The sequence below is a fragment of the Schistocerca piceifrons genome, chromosome 4 (assembly GCF_021461385.2).
Source record: "Schistocerca piceifrons isolate TAMUIC-IGC-003096 chromosome 4, iqSchPice1.1, whole genome shotgun sequence".
NCBI classification, from domain to species: Eukaryota; Metazoa; Arthropoda; class Insecta; order Orthoptera; family Acrididae; genus Schistocerca; species Schistocerca piceifrons.
This window is the reverse complement of record NC_060141.1, coordinates 470,687,234-470,700,968: the sequence shown is the minus strand read 5'-3', so window position 1 is coordinate 470,700,968 and position 13,735 is coordinate 470,687,234. Positions and strand designations below refer to the sequence as shown.

Sequence of the window (13,735 nt, the reverse complement as noted above, 5' to 3'; positions counted from 1 at the left end):
AACCGACCTGTGACACATGAAATTTTTATATCTTAAAATCATACACTCCACGTAAAACTGTGACTGAAATTTTAGCGTCAGGGCGGACCATAGCAAATGCTGCACTGTAACTACCAGTATTCCAAAAATAATTTTTTGATTTCTGTTGAGTTATTCGATCATTTAAAGTGAGTCCATCACACAGTGCATCGAGAAATAGATTTTGTGTTAACCGCTGCAAATTAACTTTTTCCTTGCGATAACACGCTGTGAATGCCGTTGTATCACGAAAAGTAAGCTCAGGTACGAAATGATTCGCATTACAAAATGTAGACTGTAAGCTCATCAAACCACAATTATAGCTCTCAAAATTATTTGGAATTACGTTCAGTGCACATTTAATTGTATTTTTCAAAATTGCAATTGAAATATCAGTATGAACGGCCACATTTTTCCAGTTACTTTGTCTATGCAGAAAGTGTCTCTCTAGCTCTTCGACTTTCAGTCCGATACGTTAGTGTTCTTCTACGAGCCATAGCATAAAACAAATATAGTGTCCGTATAATAATGGAAGTCGTAGCTATTCGAAATGAAGAAATTGAAAATTAGGAGCACTTCAGAATTTCTTGTGACGTCGGCAAACGAACACGTTGTTATTTCTGTTTACTCTTAGACGAAAGTAAGGGAAAAAAATAACAAAGTCTGTTGGCCCCGACGTCTTCATTACTAAATTTCGTTATCCCCGGCTGACAACATCAACGACGTAGAAGTTGTGGCATTGTAGCTGGCCGTTATGCGTGTGTTACTGCAAATGAAACATCTACAGCATTTAAATATGTACGTCCCTGTGATGCGATTTCACTAAAAGTTGTTACATTTGTGTGTTGTTTCCACCGTAGCACTAGAACGGCACGTGTGGTGTAAACTGGCAGCAGTGTCAGAGACAGAAAAACATATCTCATCTAAGAATGTCTACTTTCTTTTACCCCCCTTAATGGCTATGGACACACATGATTTTTGGAGCACATATGTGGCAAAGTACCTTTCGAGTTATTAGTTTCGTTGGCCTCCTTGTATAATTAATTTTAAAAATCGATACTTCCATTTTCGGAGTTCTAATATTAATATTATGATCGTTCAATAAAACTGAAGAAATTAAGAATTAGGAACTTACTTCAAATTTTCTGGCAATGGCGGCAAATGACCACAGAGCTACACTTACAAAAAAAAGCGAAATAATGACAACAATATACAATGTTATTTACAGACTTCTTTACTCCGATATTTTGAGTTCGACTGCGGACAACATCATCCACCTAGGAGCCGGCGCATTTTATCTGTCTGGTATGAATTTGTTACTGCAAATGAGCCAAATAAACATGAACGTCCCTATAATCTGATTTCATGAAACGTTTAATCATAGCACCTTATCGGTACACGGGACAGAAGTTGGCAGCCCTTCGGTTTCGATCTTCACATTTTGGAAATTTTAATGGGTGATGGAGAAGGTATTATCAGATTTAGGAATAGGGTAGAGTATACCTCCTTTTACCACGCTTAACGCCAGTATACACACATGAATTCTGTCTGTATGCACATGTATGGCAAAGTATCTTTCGAATTATATAAGTTTCATTGGCCTCCTTGTATAATTAATATTAAAAATCTGTACTTCAATTTTCGTGTTTCCTTATTAATATTATGATATCCCCCCTATGGCTGGGCGTAATTTTCCACGTAAAATGTTCCTACATTACGACTTGACACGTAGATCGATACGGTGACATCGAGATTTTCCACGTAAAATTGGAGAATCTATAAACAGCTACAAACATCAAACAAACATACAGTCGGTCATTAAACTTTCACATCAATCAGCGAACGACATGCTGAAAAGTGTCCGCCCCAGTAGCTGAGTGGTCAGCGTGACGGATTGCCGTCCTCTGGGCCCGGGTTCGATTCCCGGCTGGGTCGGAGATTTTCTCCGCTCAGGGACTGGGTGTTGTGTTGTGTTCATCATCATTTCATCCCCATCCGGCGTGCAGGTCGCCCAATGTGGCGCCGAATGTAATAAGACCTGCGATATGGCGGCCGGACCTGCCCCGCGAGGGGCCTCCCGGCCAATGACGCCAAACGCTCATTTCCATTTCCATGCTGAAAAGTTACACTATCCAGAGGCGTAACTTCCGTGGGCATTATACATACATCAAGTCAGTGAACTTTGACATCAATCAACGAAAAATGTATCGTAAAAAACCTGAGTACGCTGCCTACACCATGGTATTTGCCACGAACTCCTCAGTTCAGTCATAAACATCACGTGTGTCATACATTTTTGTAACTTCACAGAACCTAACACTGAACTTTCTCACCTCTTTCCTATGACGTCATACTTCTTTACAAGCTCTTGTGGCGAGGAGCACATGTTATTTAGTCTCCAGAAACGGTATAAGACGACCTCCGTTCTGACGTACAGTAGTATAATTTTGTACTCGAGCCGTTAAGCAGTGTGTTATTACCAGGGAAGGCCTTAGCAGGCGAGGGGCCATGTGGAAAACTTCCGCTCAGGGCTCTACCATATCCCCCCCCCCTCCCACCCTCATCCAACATAAGTTATACACTTTCGTCACGTTCAGAAGAATTCTAAGTGTCATCATTGAGATACTACCATAGTATCAAAATACTGTTACTACAACAGACCTACTGTTGTGATAGGAGAATATTTACCAGAATTAAGGCAGTGGCGGGGATCGAACCCAGGACCGAAGACGTTTGGATTATGAATCAAGACGCTACCCCTAGACCACAGCCGACACTATTATTTTGTGGAGCCACCCCCACATTGGACACTCTCCTTGTTGACAATTTGGATCCATGGCTTCATGGGGTCTGTACCACACTCGAACCCTACCATCAGCTCTTTCCAACTGAAATCGGGACTCATCTCACCAGGCCACGGTTTTCCAATTGTCTAGGGTCCATCTGGTACGGTCACAAGCCCGCGAGAGACGCCGCAGACGATTTCTGCTGTTACCAATGGTACACGTCTCAAGGCATCTACTGCCATGGCACAGTGATGCAAAATTTCGCCACATTGTCCTAACGGAGACGTTCGTCGTACGTCACACATTGATTTCTGCGGTTATTTCACCCAGTGTTGCTTGCTATTATCATTGACAACTCTAAACAAACGCCGCTGCTCTCAGTCGTTAAGTGAAAGGCGTCGGCCACTGCGTTGTCTATGGTGGAAGGAAATGCCTGAAATTTGCTATCCTCAGCTCACTCTCGATAGTATGGATCTCGGAGTACTGATCTCCCTACCGATTTGCGAAAAGGAATGTCCCGTGCATCTAGCTCCAACATCTGTTCCGCGTTCAAAGTCTGTCACTTCCCATGGTGCGATCATAATTATTTCAGTAGTCTTTCCAAGTGAATCGTCTGACTACAAATGACGTCCAATGCACTGCCCTTTTATATGTTGTGTACACGACACTACAGTCATCTGTGTGTGTGCATTATCGCTATCCCATGACTTCTGTCACCTCAGTGTAAGCTAGGGTGAGGAGGTATGTTACAACCATAAGAAATTTATTCTTGGGTTTAGATTGTTACTATATTGATCAGAATCATTACGTATACATCACTATTGAAAAACACTCCTGGAAATTGAAATAAGAACACCGTGAATTCATTGTCCCAGGAAGGGGAAACTTTATTGACACATTCCTGGGGTCAGATACATCACATGATCACACTGACAGAACCACAGGCACATAGACACAGGCAACAGAGCATGCACAATGTCGGCACTAGTACAGTGTATATCCACCTTTCGCAGCAATGCAGGCTGCTATTCTCCCATGGAGACGATCGTAGAGATGCTGGATGTAGTCCTGTGGAACGGCTTGCCATGCCATTTCCACCTGGCGCCTCAGTTGGACCAGCGTTCGTGCTGGACGTGCAGACCGCGTGAGACGACGCTTCATCTAGTCCCAAACATGCTCAATGGGGGACAGATCCGGAGATCTTGCTGGCCAGGGTAGTTGACTTACACCTTCTAGAGCACGTTGGGTGGCACGGGATACATGCGGACGTGCATTGTCCTGTTGGAACAGCAAGTTCCCTTGCCGGTCTAGGAATGGTAGAACGATGGGTTCGATGACGGTTTGGATGTACCGTGCACTATTCAGTGTCCCCTCGACGATCACCAGTGGTGTACGGTCAGTGTAGGAGATCGCTCCCCACACCATGATGCCGGGTGTTGGCCCTGTGTGCCTCGGTCGTATGCAGTCCTGATTGTGGCGCTCACCTGCACGGCGCCAAACACGCATACGACCATCATTGGCACCAAGGCAGAAGCGACTCTCATCGCTGAAGACGACACGTCTCCATTCGTCCCTCCATTCACGCCTGTCGCGATACCACTGGAGGCGGGCTGCACGATGTTGGGGCGTGAGCGGAAGACGGCCTAACGGTGTGCGGGACCGTAGCCCAGCTTCATGGAGACGGTTGCGAATGGTCCTCGCCGATACACCAGGAGCAACAGTGTCCCTAAATTGCTGGGAAGTGGCGGTGCGGTCCCCTACGGCACTGCGTAGGATCCTACTGTCTTGGCGTGCATCCGTGCGTCGCTGCGGTCCAGTCCCAGGTCGACGGGCACGTGCACCTTCCGCCGACCACTGGCGACAACATCGATGTACTGTGGAGACCTCACGCCCCACGTGTTGAGCAATTCGGCGGTACGTCCACCCGGCCTCCCGCATGCCCACTATACGCCCTCGCTCAAAGTCCGTCAACTGCACATACGGTTCACGTCCACGCTGTCGCGGCATGCTACCAGTGTTAAAGACTGCGATGGAGCTCCGTATGCCACGGCAAACTGGCTGACACTGACAGCGGCGGTGCACAAATGCTGCGCAGCTAGCGCCATTCGACGGCCAACACCGCGGTTCCTGGTGTGTCCGCTGTGCCGTGCGTGTGATCATTGCTTGTACAGCCGTCTCGCAGTGTCCGGAGCAAGTATGGTGGGTGTGACACACCGGTGTCAATGTGTTCTTTTTTCCATTTCCAGGAGTGTATATTGTCTTAGAATCCATATTCAAACACAATCTAAAAATACACTCCTGGAAATGGAAAAAAGAACACATTGACACCGGTGTGTCAGACCCACCATACTTGCTCCGGACACTGCGAGCGGGCTGTACAAGCAATGATCACACGCACGGCACAGCGGACACACCAGGAACCGCGGTGTTGGCCGTCGAATGGCGCTAGCTGCACAGCATTTGTGCACCGCCGCCATCAGTGTCAGCCAGTTTGCCGTGGCATACGGAGCTCCATCGCAGTCTTTAACACTCGTAGCATGCCGCGACAGCGTGGACGTGAACCGTATGTGCAGTTGACGGACTTTGAGCGAGGGCGTATAGTGGGCATGCGGGAGGCTGGGTGGACGTACCGCCGAATTGCTCAACACGTGGGGCGTGAGGTCTCCACAGTACATCGATGTTGTCGCCAGTGGTCGGCGGAAGGTGCACGTGCCCGTCGACCTGGGACCGGACCGCAGCGACGCACGGATGCACGCCAAGACCGTAGGATCCTACGCAGTGCCGTAGGGGACCGCACCGCCACTTCCCAGCAAATTAGGGACACTGTTGCTCCTGGGGTATCGGCGAGGACCATTCGCAACCGTCTCCATGAAGCTGGGCTACGGTCCCGCACACCGTTAGGCCGTCTTCCGCTCACGCCCCAACATCGTGCAGCCCGCCTCCAGTGGTGTCGCGACAGGCGTGAATGGAGGGACGAATGGAGACGTGTCGTCTTCAGCGATGAGAGTCGCTTCTGCCTTGGTGCCAATGATGGTCGTATACGTGTTTGGCGCCGTGCAGGTGAGCGCCACAATCAGGACTGCATACGACTGAGGCACACAGGGCCAACACCCGGCATCATGGTGTGGGGAGCGATCTCCTACACTGGCCGTACACCACTGGTGATCGTCGAGGGGACACTGAATAGTGCACGGTACATCCAAACCGTCATCGAACCCATCGTTCTACCATTCCTAGACCGGCAAGGCAACTTGCTGTTCCAACAGGACAATGCACGTCCGCATGTATCTCGTGCCACCCAACGTGCTCTAGAAGGTGTAAGTCAACTACCCTGGCCAGCAAGATCTCCGGATCTGTCCCCCATTGAGCATGTTTGGGACTGGATGAAGCGTCGTCTCACGCGGTCTGCACGTCCAGCACGAACGCTGGTCCAACTGAGGCGCCAGGTGGAAATGGCATGGCAAGCCGTTCCACAGGACTACATCCAGCATCTCTACGATCGTCTCCATGGGAGAATAGCAGCCTGCGTTGCTGCGAAAGGTGGATATACACTGTACTAGTGCCGACATTGTGCATGCTCTGTTGCCTGTGTCTATGTGCCTGTGGTTCTGTCAGTGTGATCATGTGATGTATCTGACCCCAGGAATGTGTCAATAAAGTTTCCCCTTCCTGGGACAATGAATTCACGCTGTTCTTATTTCAATTTCCAGGAGTGTATTACTGTTGTTAATATGAATGTAAAATGATATGTAGCTGACATGAAAAGTACTTCAACGTACTATTCTCATAACTGATAATATCATATTAACCTAATAGTAATTATAGTTACATAAGTATCAAAATACACAATACGTACGCATCTGGCACATATGGAACGATTACATTACTTTAAATATTGCTCTACGCAGACTATAACATTTCTGTGACATGCTGTAAGAAATTCTTATTATTTAATTCTTTTTTTTTCGTTTAAAGTTTGCTGCCAGTTTGACCAATGCAGAAATTCTCATACTTTCCGAAACTTCGCCTACACAGGGGAAGATGACATATTCGACGTCTACATCTACATCTACATGCGCATGGCTACTCTACAATTCATATTTAAGTGCCAGGCAGAGGGTTAAGCGAAATACCTCCAGACTATTTCTCGCCAGTCCACTTGTGAACTCTGTGCAGTTAAATTCTGCACATCACACTTCGTGTCCACGACGACCGCAGTCTTCTGCAGATAGATGCGGCAGACGTGCTCTCCAACTGTGTCTTGAAAACTGTGGCTCGATATTTGTATAGAAGATAGGTGTTGTGCTAATCTTAAACTTAGTCTGGCGAGCAGAATTAATTGAATGCTGTAACTGTACAAAATATATTTTCCTATTGCTATTATTTTCTTTATAATAAATATCTCCACAGCATCCTATTACTCCTATTTAACTAGCATTGGGCTTTACTCCACTGAATAAGTTATTTAAGACAATCAGTTATGGTCAGTAAAATAATTTTTGTCTATCGTCTAAGGACAGGCAACCATAACAGGGCTTGTCAGATTGCAGCATATTAAAACCACAATCCACCCTAGTTTTACGTGACACGTTCCTTAATGTTATATATGATATGAGATAAATTAGAATAAAAAAAAAATTACTCTGTAACTTTCTTTGCCCTTTATCCTAAAGTATGTCGTATCCGAGTGTTAACTGTTACTAGAATTAGGTAAGTGCTGTCCTGCTTGCATGTAATGTTTTTGATAATAGCTGGAAACAGTCTTTTCCTTGTTGAATTTAGATGCAAGCTATGGAGAGCGTCATGTTGCGGAATTAATGGCAATGTGTCAGTGAATGTAATGTGGGGTCGATCCAAAACGATCTTTGAAGCTCAATATTCACGCGCTGCAATAACAATTTTTCCAGAGCTGGTCAAAGTGCTGGAAGAGCGACACCATGTTCATATTGATGTGTGATGTCGTTCAGGAAATACTTGCAACGTCTTCCTTAACTGCGTAGCTGTTGTAATCTCAGCTATTTCTAGCATCCCATGCTATCATTATTACATGAGCCAGTGACCAAGATTTACCGCAAGGAGGCTAGGTTACATGTAATATCACTGAGTCAGTATTTGCTTTAGAGCACTGGTGAATTGATAGTCCTTACCTAACTCTTGAAACGTTTTGACGTTCCCCTACTCATGACTGCTGCCAAGTACCACGAGCTTTATTGTCGTCTTATTCCCATCCGTGTCCTCCAATTAATTAACAGCCTTTTCATGTTGTGGTACATCTTCTTTATTGTTTTGCTCATTTTCACCATCGTACTTCACAGCATTTGTATGGTTGTTTCATAGGTTTTGTAACTATTACTTTTACAGCGCTGCCTTTTGTTACTGTTACTCACTTTATTATCACATGCACGTGTCGGTCTCATCACTGAAGGCAGTTTATTTCTGCTCACAGTTTTTAATATTTGAAGTTTTCGACGTGTTTGTGAGGCAACATTCTTCACACTTCTAAGTCGTACCTATCCTGATATTTTCTTTCATTCAGGAATTTTCACTCTACGGAAATGACTTAATGTGTTACGTACCCAGCATGGGACATTTCTGACCATCTTCCGACACTTTTTTCCATTTTTCACTAATTACTTGTGAAACAATGCATTTTTTTCGCTTAGTATGAGTGTTCGTCTTAGACAGAACATCTTATTTGTATTTTAGCGTGTCAGTTTCGCCTAGTAATTTCGTAATGATTTCGTTTATGGAATTGTCATTATTAAGCTTGGCGTGCAAATCTTTTTCACATTTGCAACGTATCCAGATTTTCTGATCCAGGCTAAGAACGACACCACTTTCGCATTTAATACAAACGTTACCCTCGCCAAATTCTGTTTTACAGTAGCAACAGTTTCAGTTGGTTTTATTTCATGATTAGCACGCAATTCGGATGTTCTACATGAGTTCCCAGTTCTGTATTCTAGCGATTTGACAGTGTTTTCTTTGGTTACTTCATTAACGACTAACTGAGTACCTCACGTTGACCAGGTACTTGCTTACTCAGATCTTCTATTAGTCCATCTCCTCCTCTCCTGTCTGTCTGTCCATTTCTCCCTCCCTCTCTCCCTGTCCGTATCTTCCTATGCCCTATCTGTGCAGGTATCCTACTTCCCCTCACTGTCAATCTCCACCTCCTCTTTCTCTTCCACATTATGACGCGCTTTGTGATAAGAGGCTGCTGGTTCTTACCCCAAAGCATTTTTTTTCAGATTCTAAGTAATATGTGTGCCAAATTAGGTTGTTGAGATTGTTCCTGGAGCTTAGGGTAAGATTTTTACCCATGACTTTGCCAGCGGACACACATGTCAAATTTTGTTTCACACATATTTAAAATATAGATGTGCACATATTTCACCTGTATCTCTAACGATTTTCAACCTATAGTTTTTATGACCTCCCCTCATGAACCATGGACCTTGCCGTTGGTGGGGAGGCTTGCGTGCCTCAGCGATACAGATAGCCGTACCGTAGGTGCAACCACAACGGAGGGGTATCTGTTGAGAGGCCAGACAAACGTGTGGTTCCTGAAGAGGGGCAGCAGTCTTTTCAGTAGTTGCAGGGGATGATTGACTGATCTGGCCTTGTTATACTAACCAAAACGGCTTGCTGTGCTGGTACTGCGAACGGCTGAAAGCAAGGGGAAACTACGGCCGTAATTTACTGTATGATTAAATGATGATGGCGTCCTCTTGGGTAAAATATTCCGGAGGTAAAATAGTCCCCCATTCGGATCTCCGGGCGGGGACTACTCAAGAGCATGTCGTTATCAGGAGAAAGAAAACTGGCGTTCTACGGATCGGAGCGTGGAATGTCAGATCCCTTAATCGGGCAGGTAGGTTAGAAAATTTAAAAAGGGAAATGGATAGGTTAAAGTTAGAAATTGTGGGAATTAGTGAAGTTTGGCGGTAGGAGGAACAAGACTTCTGGTCAGGTGACTACAGGGTTATAACCACAAAATCAAATAGGGGTAATGCAGGAGTAGGTTTAATAATGAATAGGAAAATAGGACTGTGGGTAAGCTACTACAAACAGTATAGTGAGCGCATTGTTGTGGCCAAATAGATACGAAGCCGACACCTACTACAGTAGTACAAGTTTATATGCCAACTAGCTCTGCAGATGACGAAGAAATTGAAGAAAAGTATGATGAAATAAAAGAAATTATTCAGATAGTGGAGGGTGACGAAAATTTAATAGTCATGGGTGACTGGAATTCGATACTAGGAAAAGGGAGAGAAGGAAACGTAGTAGGTGAATATGGATTGGGGCTAAGAAATGAAAGAGGAAGCAGCCTGGTAGAATGTTGCACAGAGCACAACTTAATCATAGCTAACACTTGGTTCAAGAATCATTAAAGAAGGCTGTGTACATGTAAGAAGCCTGGAGACACTGACAGGTTTCAAATGGATTATATAACGGTAAGACAGAGATTTAGGAACCAGGTTTTAAATTGTAAGACATTTGCAGGGGCAGATGTGGACTCTGACCACAATCTATTGATTATGACCTGTAGATGCTACACTGTCTTACTATATACGTAAACTAAACAATGCTGGCACTAAAACTACTGATATATCCTTTCAAGGTTAGTATATCAACTTTAGATTAAAACTGAAAAAACTGCAAAAAGGTGGAAATTTAAGAAGATGGGACCTGGATAAGCTGAAAGACCCAGAGGATGTACAGAGTTGCAGGCAGATCATAAGAGAACAATTGACAGGAACGGGGGAAAGAAATACAGTAGAAGAAGAATCGGTAGCTTTGAGGGATGAAGTAGTGAAGGCAGCAGAGGATCAAGTAGGTGAAAAGACGAGGGTAACAGAAGAAATATTGCATTTAATTGATGAAAGGAGAAAATATAAAAATGCAGTAAGTGAAGCAGGCAAAAAGGAATACAAACGTGTCAAAAATGAGATCGACAGGAAGAGCAAAATGACTAAACAGGGATGGCTATAGGACGAATGTAAGGATGTAGAGGCTTATCTCACTAGGGGTAAGATAGATACTGCCTACAGGAAAATTAAAAAGACCTGTGGAGATCAGAGAACCACTTGTATGAACATCAAGAGCTCAGGTGGAAACCCAGTTCTAAGCAATGAAGGGAAAGCAGAAATGTGGAAGGAGTATACAGAGGGTCTATACAAGGGCGATGTACTTGAGGACAATATTATGGAAATGGAAGAGGAGGTAAATGAAGATGAAATGGGAGATATGATACTGCGTGAAGAGTTTGACAAAGCACTGAAGGACCTAAGTCAAAACAAAGCCCTGGGAGCAGACAACATTTCATTAGAACTACTGACGGCCTTGGGAGAGCAAGTCCTGACAAAACTGTACCATCTGGTGAGCAAAGTGTATGAAACAGACTTCAAGAAGAATATAATAATTCCAAGCACACAGAAAGCAGGTGTTGACAGATGTGAAAATTACCGAACTATCAGTTTAATAAGTTACAGCTGCAAAATACTAACGCGAATTCTTTACAGACGAATGGAAAAACTAGTAGAAGCCGACCTCGGGGAAGATCAGTTTGGATTCCGTAGAAATATTGGAACACGTGAGGCAATACTGACCCTACGTCTTATCTTAGAAGCTAGATTAAGGAAGGGCAAACCTACGTTTCTAGCATTTGTAGACTTGGAGAAAGCTTTTGACAATGTTGATTGGAATACTCTCTTTCAAATTCTGAGGGTGGCAGGGGTAAAATACAGGGAGAGAAAGGCTATTTACAATTTGTACAGAAACCAGATGGCAGTTATAAGAGTCGAGGGACATTAAAGGGAAGCAGTGGTTGGGAAGGGAGTGAGACAGGGTTGTAGCCTCTCCCCGATGTTATTCAATCTGTATATTGAGCAAGCAGTGAAGGAAACAAAAGAAAAATTCGGAGTAGGAATTAAAATCCGTGGAGAAGAAATAAAAACTCTGAAGTTCGCCGATGACATCGTAATTCTGTCAGAGACAGCAAAGGACTTGGAAGAGCGGTTGAACGGAATGGATAGTGTCTTGAAAGGAGGGTATAAGATGAACATCAACAAAAGCAAAACGAGGATAATGGAATGTAGTCGAATTAAGTTGAGTGATGCTGAGGGAATTAGATTAGGAAATGAGACACTTAAAGTAGTAAAGGAGTTTTGCTATTTGGGGAGCAAAATAACTGATGATGTTCGAAGTAGAGAGGATATAAAATGTAGACTGGCAATGGCAAGGAAAGCGTTTCTGAAGAAGAGAAATTTGTTAAAATCCTGTATAGATTTAAGTGTCAGGAAGTCGTTTCTGAAAGTATTTGTATGGAGTGTAGCCATGTATGGAAGTGAAACATGGACGGTAAACAGTTTGGACAAGAAGAGAATAGAAGCTTTCGAAATGTGGTGCTACAGAAGAATGCTGAAGATTGTATGGGTAGATCACATAACTAATGAGGAAGTATTGAATAGGATTAGGGAGAAGAGAAGTTTGTGGCACAACTTGACCAGAAGAAGGGATCGGTTGGTAGGACATGTTCTGAGGCATCAAGGAATCACCAATTTAGTATTGGAGGGCAGCGTGGAGGGTAAAAATCGTAGAGGGAGACCAAGAGATGAATACTATAAACAGATTCAGGATTTCCTAGAAGAAAGAACACAACATGTCATCCTTAACGGTTCAAAATCTGCAGATGTAGAGGTAATTTCGGGAGTACCGCAGGGAAGCGTGATAGGACCTTTATTGTTTACAATATACATAAATGACTTAGTTGACAACATCGGTAGCTCCGTGAGGCTATTTGCAGATGACACGGTTGTCTACAAGAAAGTAGCAACATCAGAAGACTCGTACGTACTCCAGGAGGACCTGCAGAGGATTAATGCATGGTGCGACAGCTGGCAGCTTTCCCTAAACGTAGATAAATGTAATATAATGCGCATACATAGGGGCAGAAATCCATTCCAGTACGATTATGCCATAGGTGGTAAATCATTGGAAGCGGTAACGACCGTAAAATACTTAGGAGTTACTATCCGGAGCGATCTGAAGTGGAATGATCACATAAAACAAATAGTGGGAAAAGCAGGCGCCAGGTTGAGATTCATAGGAAGAATTCTAAGAAAATGTGACTCATCGACGAAAGAAGTAGCTTACAAAACGCTTGTTCGTCCGATTCTTGAGTATTGCTCATCAGTATGGGACCCTTACCAGGTTGGATTAATAGAAGAGATAGACATGATCCAGCGAAAAGCAGCGCGATTCGTCATGGGGACATTTAGTCAGCGCGAGAGCGTTACGGAGATGCTGAACAAGCTCCAGTGGCGGACACTTCAAGAAAGGCGTTACGCAATACGGAGAGGTTTATTATCGAAATTACGAGAGAGCATATTCCGGGAAGAGATGGGAAACATATTACTACCGCCCACATATATCTCGCGTAATGATCACAACGAAAAGATCCGAGAAATTAGAGCAAATACGGAGACTTACAAGCAGTCTTTCTTCCCACGCACAATTCGTGAATGGAACAGGGAAGGGGGGATCAGATAGTGGTACAATAAGTACCCTCCGCCACACACCGTAAGGTGGCTCGCGGAGTATAGATGTAGATGTAGATGTAGATGTATGTTGCAGTAGGTACTGTGAGATGAAGAAGCTTGCACAGGATAGAGTAGCATGGAGAGCTGCATAAAACCAGTCTCAGGACTGAAGATCACAACAACAACAGTTTTTATGACGTAGCTGAAGTATGTGGTGTAAAATATACAATTTTTCTGGTACATTCAGTGGTATATGTGAATACTGTCAACGAAGTACGTCACGAATACTGTCTGTAGGAAAGAAGTAATTAATTAAACGTAATGTTTCATGCGGCAGTTTGGATACATGGACATCGAAAATGCCGTAAGCGATAAACTTTTTCA

At 44.1% G+C, this 13,735-nt stretch overlaps 1 protein-coding gene across 1 annotated transcript in view; it reads left to right on the top strand.

Moving 5' to 3' along the window:
• Positions 1-13,735, top strand: part of LOC124795919 (methyl farnesoate epoxidase-like) — a 325,562-nt gene that overhangs the window by 25,683 nt on the left and 286,144 nt on the right. The window lies entirely within an intron of this gene.